At 35.7% G+C, this 14219-nt stretch overlaps 1 non-coding gene across 1 annotated transcript; it reads left to right on the top strand.

The window, feature by feature from the left end:
* The first annotated feature begins 9547 nt into the window (after positions 1 to 9547).
* Positions 9548 to 9620, top strand: TRNAV-AAC. The gene has a single exon. It is a non-coding gene; the product is annotated as a tRNA-Val (tRNA).
* Positions 9621 to 14219: the final 4599 nt, after the last annotated feature.

Genomic DNA, 14219 nt, shown 5'->3' with positions numbered 1-14219 from the left:
GCTCTCCCGGTCCACCAGCTTTCGACAATGACATGATCTGTCCATTGTGATTTTACGAGCATTATCAATAGATTGTGAACGTTGCAGAAAGTGTCAGCGAAGTGGATGCTAAAATGCGTTAATTATGTATGGGCGAGGGGCGAATCCGCGACCAACATGACCAATGCATCGTTTCGGCATCACCAATTCCGAAGGTGGGTGTATATTGTCTTGTGTTTGTGTGTTTAAGTTGAAATTGAAGTGTTTTCTCTTTTTGGGTGGATTTATGTACAAAAATAGATGCGATGGTATTTCACCCCTTATTATTCCCATATAAGTAACTCTTCACTCTGGTCAGTTAGAATAGGATGTGCTGTTGTCGAATCGTTGATCATTTTGACGGAGCTGTCGTTGAATGGTGAAAGTTGATCTATTGAATCATCACAGCTGAAAATAATTCATCTATATTGTACTCAGATCAAACGTTGATCTTTTACAGAAACAGATATTAAAGCCTCATTCTCATAATATATACAATACCATTTGTGTCATTTAAATCTTAATTAGCATCCAGTTCTCCAAACCAGAATCATCATTACAAAAACATGTATTTCAAAATGTGTTCCTTATGTATCCATCACTGATGCTGCAGATCAATTTTTGAGAGAGCAGTGAGGCATCGTATAACTATGATAACTTGAGTGTAGTTCCCTCTGATGCTCTAAAAAGTGTAACTCTCGATCGCACCTGAAAGAAAGAGATTTTCAGAGTACACACATGTATGTCATCGTCAGGCACCCATATCGATCCTAAGATCATTACAAGTTCATTGACCTCGCCTGACGATCTCGACGATGACTGATCTGCACGCCCTTGGGGATGTGATCATCGAGTGCGTTGATTGAAGAAGAAAAAACACGTGGGACACAGCGCGTTCACAAATTTGTTGTGATCTCCACCTTTTCTAAACACATCCATTTCAATACATTTATTTTGCCAAATATTACAATTATTAAAAACACTTCAAAAAAATATTTCACAATACTTGACGTTGTGGCGTTATCTTGTAATCATTCGAGTTCCATGGTTCACCTGACTTGGGAAGATGATATTTCACCAGATAAATAATGCAAGCGCGAAGCGCGAGCTGAAATATAATATGCTGAGATGATAACTGGGCATTCTAAGCATTTTTTTGTAACTATGATTAGGATGGTTTTACTAAACATTTTTACCAAGTAGTGTGAGCTCAAAGTAAAAAAAATAAATCAGCACATTTTTGTAAATTCTGAGCATCTAAGATGCGTATCTCGCTAAAACAAATAATGTAAATTCGAATGAATAAAATAATTTTTGCATATTGACTTGAACACTAGATTTTTAAATTCCATGTTATCCTATCGAACAGGTCATTTATTCATCATGAACAGCCACTGCGAGCGCGAAACGCGAATGAATAATTTGAAGTTTACATAATGAACTGACAGATTTGGTTTATTTCCAATTCGTCTATAAATGCCAATTCATCCAATCGCCAACTCATCTACTATCATTTGGTCTACCATCAGTTCGTCTATTCACCACATGGTCCACTTTCATTTAATTTAATGCCATTCCGTCTAATAACCAGTTGGTTAAATAGCCATTTAGTTCATATACCATTTGGTCTAATTTGACTAAGTGTTAAATTGTGCAAAATGAATGAAAATGGATATTAGACCAACTGGTTATGAGACGAAATGGACATAGACAAAATAGTGATTAGACCAAATCATCAATGGACTTAATGGGTGTTAGACGAAATGTTGATGGACGGAATGGCATAAGACTAAATGAAAGTAGACCATGTGGTGAGTGGACGAGTTGGCATTAGACGAAATAGCAATTTACCAAAGATTTTGTGTTAGTGACTATTATTGTAGGAAGCTAATCATGACTAGATGAGAAAAAAAATCGGAGCACTTTCCATCTTGAGTAGGATGCTCATGACAGCATTTACTACACATTTTTTTCCAGTTTTTAAAATTTCTGGAGGGGGGAGCAACGATCCTGACTAAAGGGGGGGGGGGGCGAACTCCCCCATGCATGCACTTTCCCCCTTGGTGCCACCGCTAGTAGGTCAATGGTGCCACTATTTGTATGGAGCAATAATTATACTCTAAATAGTCGCGAGTGGGCAAACATTTTTTACTTTTTTAAATGTTTTTTGATGGATTTTAATGATATATGATATAGTGTGTATTTAGAAAGGAATACGTATTTTACCATTCTTCCTTCCTTTCCTTTTCATAATTTTTCTCATATTTTTCTTAGTGGTAAGGGCCTAAGACCCTCCCCCCCCCAAAAAAAAGGGAAAAATATATACGCCAGTGAATGTGTATATATTTTAATGAAAATTCATGTTACTTGTTTGTTTGTTTGTTTATTTATAAAACACAATACATAAATATATATAACATAAAAAATAACAATAATGGCATTAATTGAAATAAACAAAATGAATTGCAAATATGTTGAATAGATGAAATAAATAAAATAATCGAAAGGATTGTCCATTTCAGAATTCTTGACATAAATTACTCTTTTCTTCCATGGGGTCCATAACTTTGACTATAAAGGATGTAATATTTAGTTAAAGGTCCATTCTACATGTTCTGTTATCACCCTATACCCCAAGATTTAATGATATGCCATTGCCCCAATTTCGAATCACAGATATCACTGTACGTATGGCTATGCTCCCAAAATAGATAAAGGCTGATAAAGTTATGAAGTACGGCATCCATTGATATTACACATAAAAAAAATTTGGTATGCATGACATTGGCCCGTATTTTGAAGTCAGGTTTAACTTAGACCGTGGTCTAACTCTGTGCTAAAATTATGGGAAGCCAAAAGTGTCAAAATTTTTATTAAGTTGTATGTTTCTAATTTTTCACTGTGTTCTTTTCTGATTCATCGATGGTGAAGACAATCATCTATTTATACTTCCTAGACAATTATGAATGATTTGAGAGCCAAATGAGCTGATTACGATATCTTTACTATTAGTGATTTATGTAGCAATTGGCTTTCCATACTTAAACCACAACTTTAAACCTGAGTTTAAGTTAAACCCGACTTCAGAATACGGGCGAATGAGTTTAATAATATTAATTAAAGGGTAAATATATAGTTTTTTTCACAACTTTGTATATAACGTCATTATATATGTCTGAATTAGTGCTGCATACATACATGCATTTGACCATTTGGTTGATTTTTTCCAGCAAAACCAACTGGCGTCTAAAGCGTTAAAGACTTTAATCATGATTGATGCCACTATCAGTGTTTATTTTGAACACGTTTCTATCTCACAGTCCATTGTTTCATATCTCTATTATTTTGCTCAAAATTCATCATAACTGTCAAAATTAATTGTGTTTGGAAGACGTTATTTGATACAATGTTCTATTGTGTGGAAATCCACTTGAAAAATTTTGTTTTTAATCGCCACGATGCTGACAAAATTTTCTTTCTTTTATCTCTCGGGTCTATTGTTCCAAAATAATTGTTTTCCATTACATCCAAATTTCATGCCCATTTTATTCACAATAATATCCGAATAAAAAAAATTCAAAGGAAGGCAACGGGCTTGACGAGTGTCTATACAAGATAAAAATTTACCCAAGAAATGATGGATTGGTTAGAGGAAAGTCTCAATGTCGTTATGTTTTTGACATGTCAAACACAGCCCAACAAACACGATTCATAACAAGTTTATCCCTCGCCAAATAATTTACAACATTGTCTGATTTTTAGTCTGGAATTCGTCTGATTGTTACACTCATCGCTGAATGTTATATCTCAAGTCCAATATAATTACATGGAACACGGAACGTTCTTAATGTTCCGTATCTTGATAACTTTTGACCCCGGTACGTCATCACGACAATTTCTCTGTCATGTTTGCGAGTTTCGTCCGTCTTTGCTCAATCTTTTTATGTTATTACCCCCAAAACGTCAAATTTGTCAAACCCGTCTCTTCCAAAACAAAACAACCTTAACTGTTCCTTCTTCGTAAAAAAGGTGCACAATAGACAACATGAAATAAAATGCATGCGTTATCGAAGCAGTGGGAAATAGTCATGTTCCCTTTTCGGGAAAGGGGGAGGGGGTAATTGAAAGAAAGGGGGAGAGAGAGAAAGAGACAGATAGAAGGAAACAGAGAGTATGTGAGAGAGAAAGATAGACAGAGAGAAAGGGGAGGGGTGGATTTTATATTTTACCAAAGCCTCCCCGCAGTTGTTTTAATCATAATCATAGTGCCCTGGCCCCCAACTCATTCGTTCATTTTTCCACTGGCCTCAACACAGTATCTCATTTTTCTTTTCGATGGTTTTGAATGCATATTTATGAATTGATGTTTCCCTCGTCTCATTGTCCATTGACATTGGAATGATGAATGGTGAAGTCGCTTATTTTCTATTAAATGGATATATTTTACTTCTATATAATATTGTAAGTTTCATTACAGGCTGAGGTAAGACAACAATTGTAAGTCAAATGCCCTTGTTTATGCGGTGTTCCCCTGTTACTAAGGGATTCGTATACCTATTGGGGAGCGGGGGGGGGGGTAAATGATGCTCCTTGTGATTTTTTTTTATTCATGAAACATTAAAGATAAAGCGAAGAGGTGACGCAAACACATCGTATAATCTCTTAAATAATAAATTACAACATTATTATGAAAAGAATATTCCCATAGGAAAAGTAAAAAATAATCGAAAAACACCCAAACAACCATGGATAACAAAAGGTTTATTAAAATCAATACAGACACGTAATTGCCTTTACAAGTCACATTTACGCAATCCTACTGAAGCCAATTTAAAAAAATACAAAGTATATCGCAACAAGTTAACAAAATTAATTCGTTTATCACGTAAAATGTATTATACTAATAGAATAAAAGATGCCAGTTCAAACACTTATACTACCTGGAAAATCATCAAAGAACTAATGGGAACAAGTGCAGATCCCCCACCTACTGATGACATGACTTTAAATGGTTCCAAAGTTGACTCTTCCCTTCATGCAAACTCATTCAATTCATTTTTCACAAATATCGGACCCGAACTTGCAAGCAAGATCAATAGCCAAAATGCGCATTTCACAGATTACCTCCCGAACCTAATCCACATTCATTTTTCCTGAACCCTACGAACCCCACAGAAATTCTCAACATTACACGGTCTCTTAATAGCTCCAAATCTCATGGGCATGATAAATTAGTATGTCTCTTTTAAAAGAAATAATTCATCCGCTTGCAAACCCTCTTAGTCATGTTTTTAATAAATCTCTATCACAAGGTATATTTCCTGACTTATTCAAAATCGCCAAAGTCAATCCAATTTTCAAAAAAGACAATCCTCATGAAATAAGCAATTATCGTCCTATATCTCTTCTCCCTAGTATATCCAAAATCCTCGAGAAAATAGTTTATAATAGACTTTATGAATTTATCAACAAACACAATTTATTAATTTCTAATCAATATGGCTTTAGAAAAAATTATTCCACAAACTTGGCTTTAATCCAAATTTACGATAAAATAACAAACGCCATAGCCAACAAAGAGCATGTCATTGGTATATTTTGTGACCTCAGTAAGGCGTTCGATACACTGAATCATAATATTTTACTTTCAAAACTTAATTATTATGGTATTCGCGGTCAATCACTCCTTTGGTTTGAAAATTATTTAATAAACCGAAAACAATATGTCACTTTTAATGGCAACGATTCTAGTTTACTTCCAGTTCAATGTGGTGTCCCTCAAGGTTCCATTCTAGGCCCCCTTTTATTTTTATTATATGTCAATGATATTATTAATACATCTTCCATTTTATCATTTGTATTATTTGCTGACGACACAAATATATTTTTTTCTCATAAAAATATAACTTCCTTAAACAACATCTTAAATATTGAATTAATTAAAGTCTCACAGTGGTTTAAAGCTAATGAACTATCCTTGAACTCGAAAAAGACCCACTTCATCCATTTTAAACATTCTCATACTACAGATTCTCCAATTCACTTACAGATTGACGGCACACCATTAGAGCGGAAGACTCAATCTAGATTCTTAGGCGTCATCATAGATCAAGCTTTGTCTTGGAATGAACATCTGCACCATATCATTATATGTATCTCGAGAAATATTGGAATAATTTCCAAGTTGAAATTTATTTTACCACACAAAACTTTATTTCTATTGTATAATTCGTTAATACTCCCGTATATAACATATTGTAACGTTGTTTGGGCTAATTGTGGTTCCACAAAACTTACTTCTATTTCTAAATTACAAAAAAGAGCAATTCGTATTTGTACAGGATCACATTATTTGGCTCACACCGATCCTTTATTTTTTAAACTGAAAACATTAAAATTGCCGACTTATATACTATTCAAATAACTATAATTATGTTTAAATATATTAACAAACTGCTCCCTTCGTCCTTTGATAACATGTTCAAATTTAATAGTACTGTCCATACTTACCCAACGCGCATATCCGGAAACTTTCACCTCTCTAACCCCAGACTGGTAATTGCCTCTAAATCAATACGACACCATGGTCCTGACATTTGGAATGGTCTTCCAAACAATATTAAAACGTGTTCAACCATATACTCATTAAAAGCCACTCTAAAGAAAACTATCATTCAATCTTATCAACCCCACCCTCCAAATTAAAACATTCACTCAAATATTCACATTCGCTATTTAATATTCTGATTTTACTCAACTGCTATACACAGCACCTGCACTTGCAATGCACCCACTTGGTCAGTAAATATCAATCTTAGTCACGAATCTTTTATGAGGCCGCCATCAATTCAAGCCTAACCGCTCACGATGGCGGTCTCCTGCGTTCATTTTTTACATTATATGTATACGTTTACATTTATAAAAGATTAATTTATACTCACATCCTTATTTGTATTTATTATGTAATATGACCACATTGTTTATATTATGAATTATTTTGTATTTTGTAATTATAAATAATTTTGTATTGTGTTTTTGAACGCAGAAATAAATGCAAACAAACAAACAAAGATTAATTAAAACATTGGTAAGGGTCGTAGTTGGAAGAAACGACGCCACATCGATAAATCCAATAGTGTAGTTGCTTCTGATCATAATTCATATTAAGTCATATTGTTTATTAAGTCAGTTCAAGCTTGTTTTTTTATATTTTCTTCAGTTCTTTATAACTTTTGAATCGAAATATATATCTGAATTCGAATATCTATACATTGCTTTGGTTATGTAATACGTTACGTCATGAGGTGATTATGTCTTTTTTGTCATAACTCTTTCAATTCTTGAAACGGAAAATAAATCTGAATTGAATTTAGTGAGTCACGAGCCCATCTTGTTCAATATTGGACGCTTCTGATGCTGAAGTTCACCTTTAGAACGAAAGGGTGATGCACTCGACTATGAACCTAAACATGTCACTTGTCCTCCTTAGTCCCATTCATTAGCTTTCATATCTATCTCTACTCATCCTGTTTTGTTTACAGAACCGTCAGAGACAGAAGGGCGTTACCTCCATGTGTGTCTTTGGGAATCCAAGGGCCTTTTAGCTGGTAAAGGTCCCATCTCTATAGCCATGTTGTCCATAAACAACTGGTCTGGTTGGATAGTACCATGTCACCCGTCAAGACCAAACAGCAATTGCGGGGTCAATAACTTAGTTTTAAAGGGAACGTGTATTGTAAGTGGGCAAGACGACTTAATGGTGACGTCATCCCCCCCCCATCCCGCGCAATTGAATAACAGAGGTAATACAGAGTGACACCGCCCACACCTACCTTTATAACAGGGGTCGTGGAACGGGATAATGGGGAGGGGGGGGGGGGGTTCAGATATACAAAAACTTGAAAAGACAATCTAAATGTTTCCACGGGCAGCCTCCCCAACCACCCCCCCCCCCACTTTCAAAACCATTCTACGGCCCCTGGTATCATTCTTTCTCCTTTCTTATATTTTGTTAGTTCTATTTTTAATCATTTATTCCCCCCCCCCTTCTTGAAAACAGAGGTAGTAGCCAACCTATACCTGCATGCACAAATTGAAAAATTTCGTCAATAAGGTTAGTGCGACATCAAAAAATTTCAAATTTCAAAGAATTTTGATCCTACAGAGGAGTTCTTTTAAATCCTGTACTAGTCTGTCACATATTCATAATACCTCGGTCACATTTGCTCTACGGCGACCTCACGGCGAGTCGAAAACAGCCGTTTTATTCATTTTTATACACACCACCACAGTAATGTAGCTCGTACATAAAATGTTAAAACGACTGTTTTCGACTCGCCGTATATACGGCCACTGTAGAGATGTGACCAGGGTGGTGTTTCATAAAGCTGTTCGTAAAGTTACTCACAACTTTACGACCGACTGGAACATGTTCTTATACATAAGTCAGCTAGATAGGGATGTATCATATAGCACAAAAAAAGGTCAACAGTCGTGCGTAAAGTCATTCGTAACTTACGAACAGCTTTATGAAACGGGCCCCGGGGTATAAGGGGGTATAACCATGACTGATTCAATTTGAATTCATCTAGAGGTGTAGTACGTGAGCCAATGATTTCTAGGTGGGCAGCTCTGGCGTATGGGGCAAAATATCTAAAAAGTATATTTCGTTGAATTTTTGGGGGGACCATGCATGGACCCATATATAGCCCCCATCTGTACGCCAGCATGACCAGTGAATCCATGTATGAGTTAAACCGTGCGCAAAAATGCAACTCATTTTAGATATTGATTGTCCTATAACTTGGTGTGACAAATTCAATAACACCACAGCTTTTTATGCTCCACTTCTCTTCGTTTATATTTCAAAATCGATTCCCATATAAGATAGAGCTCTTCATTCTGGTTAGTTAGAATGGGATTTCATTGCGAAAAAATAATGTATCTCTCTTGTAATCATTGCATAAACACCATAACGAACTTGGTACACACTAAAGGTAAATATTATAGCTGCACCAGATACCCAATGCTATTGGGGATGGGGCACAATCCAAATGATTAAAATGTATTAAATCACGATAAGGGAAAACGAAATGGATACAAGTCATATTGATCGACCCTTTTGATTTATGACAGTCAAGTGATAAAATAGAAAAAAAATAATAACGATGAAATGAATTATTTTTTCATGTCATATTATTCCGGGGGGGGGGGGTCTTGTCACATATATACCTTCCTCTCTCTCTCTCCCTCTCTCGTCGTGCGCTGATCACATGACTGAGCAGGACCTTGTAAAATACAGGCCCCTGGGGCCGTTGCAGAAAGAGTTGCAATCAATCGCAACTCTAAAAATCATGTGCAACTTGATTTTCAACCAATCATCGGCGCGCATTTTGGGACTTGCGTTTGATTTTTTGACTTGCGTTTAAACGCAACTCTTTCTGCAACGGGCCCTGGTACTGTGCTCTGTGTATTCAAACGCTGCGGCACGCCGCTTACTCTTGCAATTTTCACCTCCGCTGTCGCCTGAGTTTCCGTAGTGTAGCGGTTATCACGTGAGTCTAACACACTCAAGGTCCCCGGTTCGAGCCCGGGCGGAAACAAGTTTTTTCTTTTAATATTTGGTTAAACTTTTTTTCGACGACATCATAATCGCCGATAGAATCACTTGCAAGCTGATTGTTTTGTTTTCCCTAAAAAGTCGGTAAATCACATGATACTCAATGTCATTGTCATTCAACATGACCATCCCCGGGAAAAGACAATAAATCTGATGGCCAATAATTCTATGTTATGAAAAAAATGATTTATTCTCTTGTTATAGGAAATTTAGAAGCAGGTTGAATATTGGGCTCTTATTTCAAGCATATAGAAAAAAAATTGTTTTGTATTAAAAAAAATAATTTAATGACTCTGTAATATTTGGGATACGTTTTATGATTTCAAGGAGTAAAAAAAAGGAAGGAAAAAAAGAATAAAAAAGGAGCATTGGTTGTGAATTTAACACCCATATAATTGGAAAGAGAAAGGGAAATTACGTCATCTTTTGCGCACCCCCCCCCCATATATTTTGTTTAATACCCCTTCCCATAGAACCATATCGGGGTGGTCTGCGGTTTATTTCTATACCTATTATTTTTTAATCCTTTCATTTCGTTATCATCGCTAAAATGTTTGAAAAGATAGACGGTATAGAGGCTGATTACCTGGAGTACTTCAAACTCCGTGGGATGATTTACAGGGCCTTTATCTTTCAGGAACTCGGGGGCAGATTCCTGCTTAAACTTCACAGACCTCGAAACCTCTGATGAATCATACCAGATCTTATTTTCTCGCCCAAACAGACTGTCACTTCTCACTAATCACGAGAAAACCGAGATGGAATCGGGTAAGAGCTACTCCTGAGCACGACCTCTGGGAACGGGGCATAGTAAGATGGTAAGATGATCCTATAATTTGATTAGGACATTAGGCAATAATTGTCATACACAGTAAAAAATAATTATACAACACTGTTTACTATATGAACCTTACAGTAGTTGTTTAATCAGTTAAAACAAGTGTTTAAATCTTAAGCAACAAAGTTTAATTTTCAATATCTAATCTTCAATAAAGTAAACATGATTGTATAAACGGTTAAACAAATACTATACACTCTTAAAACAAATCAGTCACATTGACTATACCAGTAGTCAGCTGGGAGCAACTGATATGGCAATCACTGATATTCATATTTCTGACATATATTCTAGTCAGAAATAACTCTGTTCTAGTAAAATATGACTAGAAAATAGTCAAATATGACTAGAATAACAGTTGCACCCAGCTGACCCTATTAACTAGTCATTTTTGACTGATTTGTTTATAGAGTGTAAGGTTCATATAGTAAAAAGCGTTGTATAAAATCTTAAACAGCGTTTTAACTGTAAATTTATAGCCATATTTTTTTTCAAACTAATCAAATATAAATAATAGAGAGGAAATTAAGATTAGATTTTGTTACATAATCGATAAAGTGTAGACTTTTTAAATTATAATTAAGTATAAATGAAAGAAAGAAAATTAATCGTATAAGGTTTTTTTTATGTTAACATGCTCTACAGACCCTTACTTTCCATACAGATATAAAAAAATAATCATAATTTGAGTTGCCATTGAGTTTAATGTCGTTTATTTCCAGTTTTGATAAACAATTAGGGTTGAATTAGCATGAAGTTCAATTTGAAAATAAGCCTTGTATTAACTACCCGGGGTTAATTTTTAGATGAGGAATGTTTTTTCATAATTCATCGGAAAGTATTACCATATATTAATTACAATGTCATTACAAACACATTCCAGAATTCCATTCTCCTATACAGTTTTCAATAATTCTATTTTGATTAATTATCATAGAAAATCAATTTGGAGTCACAAATCAGAAAAGGCAAACAACAAATCAAGGTTGTATTAATCGCTAGAAAGTATTATCTCTTAAATCATCATGAAAAGATAGTTTATCTATCGGTCAGACAGAGGGGATGCTGGTGCTGGGGCGGTCACACCTACGTTCATATTATTTCCCTCAAAAATATCTTCCCATTCAAAGGTATATTGCCTTAGTCACACTCACACCAAAGTGACTGGTTGTCCATTTGTAACGTCATAACTTATTTTGGCCAGTGTGATAATGCTAAGACATTGCAGTATAGCATCAGCTAATTTAACTCCAGGTCGACCAACGGTCCGGGCAGACGGTATGCCATTCTTTTTTTAATACACGAGCATAAGTTGGTATCAATAATGCATAGAGCACATTCATGTAAAAAAGAACGATTTAAAATGCCTTGCTCAAGGGAAGTGCAGGGTTAGGGTTAACCCCTAGTAACAATAGATAATCATTTTGGCCATGCAGGTCCATGGGCATCGAACCCCGGACTTACATAGTCAGGCGCCTTGGACCACTCGGCCACGGCACCTCGATCATAATACTATGATCGATCAGGGGTCCGTTGCAGAAAGAGTTGCGTTTAAATGCACGGTGTTGATTGGTTGAAAATCAAGTTACGCATGATTTTCAGAGTTGCGATGGATTGCAACTCTTTCTGCAATGGGCCCCTGGAGGTCAGTTTCGCCGGTGTAAGGGGGTCCCTATGTATAACATGCCCTCTTTCTGGGGAAGCCTCTACGATTTACACCTCGAAGAATATCGAAGAGGATGAGTCAAAGCTAGTCACTTCCACGGAGGCATCATTGAACGGGATCCATATCAAATCAAGTATGAGTTCAGACAAGACTTCATTACGGAGGACGAACATGATTAGTCTCTCAAAAGTGACAGTCAAAACGTAATAATGGACTTCTGGTGTGTTTCCACACCTGGGAGAATATGGTGAAGAAGACAAAGCCCCCCCATTCAATTCAATACACACGCCATACGTCCATTTTGGGTTAAATTTTGTGATTTGTTTTCCTCATGACGTATATGGTAAAATTGAATAGACCTATGTTATTTCTGTTACACATTGTGTAACAAAAATAATAGCTAAAATATCATGTTTTCACGCCATTTAAAACTTAAATCAAATGCTCAGACGCTTGTACAAATTCTCGAATTTACAAAATCATTCATCATAATATTAAACACATTTTTTCATTGTTAGAGAGAAGTGAAAAGCAACAATATATTCATGATTTTAGTAGTGGGAATTAATTATAAGATGACGGTTAATTATCTGGAACCGTATAGGCCGTGAGCTGGTGATGCTCAAAGCGGCTCGTTCGCTTTAATCAAATCTAGGAAATGGTTTATGAAATAACCCTCTGATGCCTGCATCAGTATATTGTCTGAACAGAGGGCAAATTTTAGGGCTGTGTGTTGTCTGGTGCTTTTATGGCCAATTTACAAGTTGAGCTATCAGTGACAAGGATTTCGAAGTAAAAGATATGATATTTTATTTCACATCTGCTTCGTGTCACTGACATCTCGATTGATAAGTTCGATTTTTTTTCTTCCTCAAACTTTGAAGAGTCATTTTTGTTCTCTCCGAAGAAACTTTCAGAAGATTGGCCCATATTATTTTGATAAAGGAAGTCGACCATAATTTCTGCCCTATGGCAGTGCTGACAATGATTATGACGAGATTTTTAACAAAAATATTTATCTGTTCATTGCCAACTCTATATAATTGAAACAAATATATATTCTTGCTATTTTTTATAATATTTTGTTTGTTTTAATTCTGTATTTTCCCGAATTCAAAGTTTTTGGTTCTAATTTATGCTTCACCGTTGATTATAGGTTACGTAACCATTCTGTGTTATTTTTGAAAATATATTGATGTGGAAAATAAGAAACATTGGACCCTTATTCACAAAATACCCCCCCCCCCCCGTACATCCATACACCACTCATGCAAACATTCACAAGTCAATGTCATAGGGTCGAGTTTACATACATACTCTCTTATACCATCTGACCATGGACCTATAGTGCATGCGTATTCATAATAATTTTTCGAGTGTATTAGGTAGACTGCGAATCTTCAGATTTTCCGTAGTAAATGCATTGCTGATAAGATTAATGTTAACCTGAAAAGTTACAAGTTTTCTTCATGTTTACTTCCAAGAATTCGTAACAGAAAGTGAAAAATAATTCAAATCGATGAGTCAAAATCTGATAATGATAACTCAAGGCAACGGATAATAATTTAAAGAATGGACCTCATAACATTGATTTTACAGTTTGTCACGTTTGAATGTCGTGATTAAGGTCTTAGATTTATAGTTGCTAGAATGTGCCACTATTGTGGTAGATTTTAATGCACCCTTCTTTGATAAAACATCGCGTTAATGGATCAAAATGCGACAAACCTAACCACATGCTTTTTACTTTGTTTATAACTCAATTCTCAAGATATGGACTTTTGAGTTATCGGCCATTTCTGAAAAGGAAGCAAAACATTCTTTTAAAACAATTGCACATGCACATAGTGACAAAGAATGCGTAGAGCTTTGGTGCTTAAATGCGTTGCTCGCAGGCCTAAGTTCCGTGGCCGGGGATCGAACCCCGGACTCTCATGTATCAGTTTACGGGCGCCTTAGACCACACGACCACGACACTAATATGAATATATATACTGCTTTGTGTCAGTGGCTCTATCTAAAGATGAAATTTGCGATAATGGTGGCTCATCCCTGAAAATTTCTACCACCCCATCCCA

This window comes from Lytechinus variegatus, chromosome 15 (genome assembly GCF_018143015.1).
Source record: "Lytechinus variegatus isolate NC3 chromosome 15, Lvar_3.0, whole genome shotgun sequence".
NCBI lineage: Eukaryota > Metazoa > Echinodermata > Echinoidea > Temnopleuroida > Toxopneustidae > Lytechinus > Lytechinus variegatus.
The sequence above is the reverse complement of the archived record's forward strand: the minus strand, read 5'-3'. Positions and strand labels throughout refer to the sequence as shown.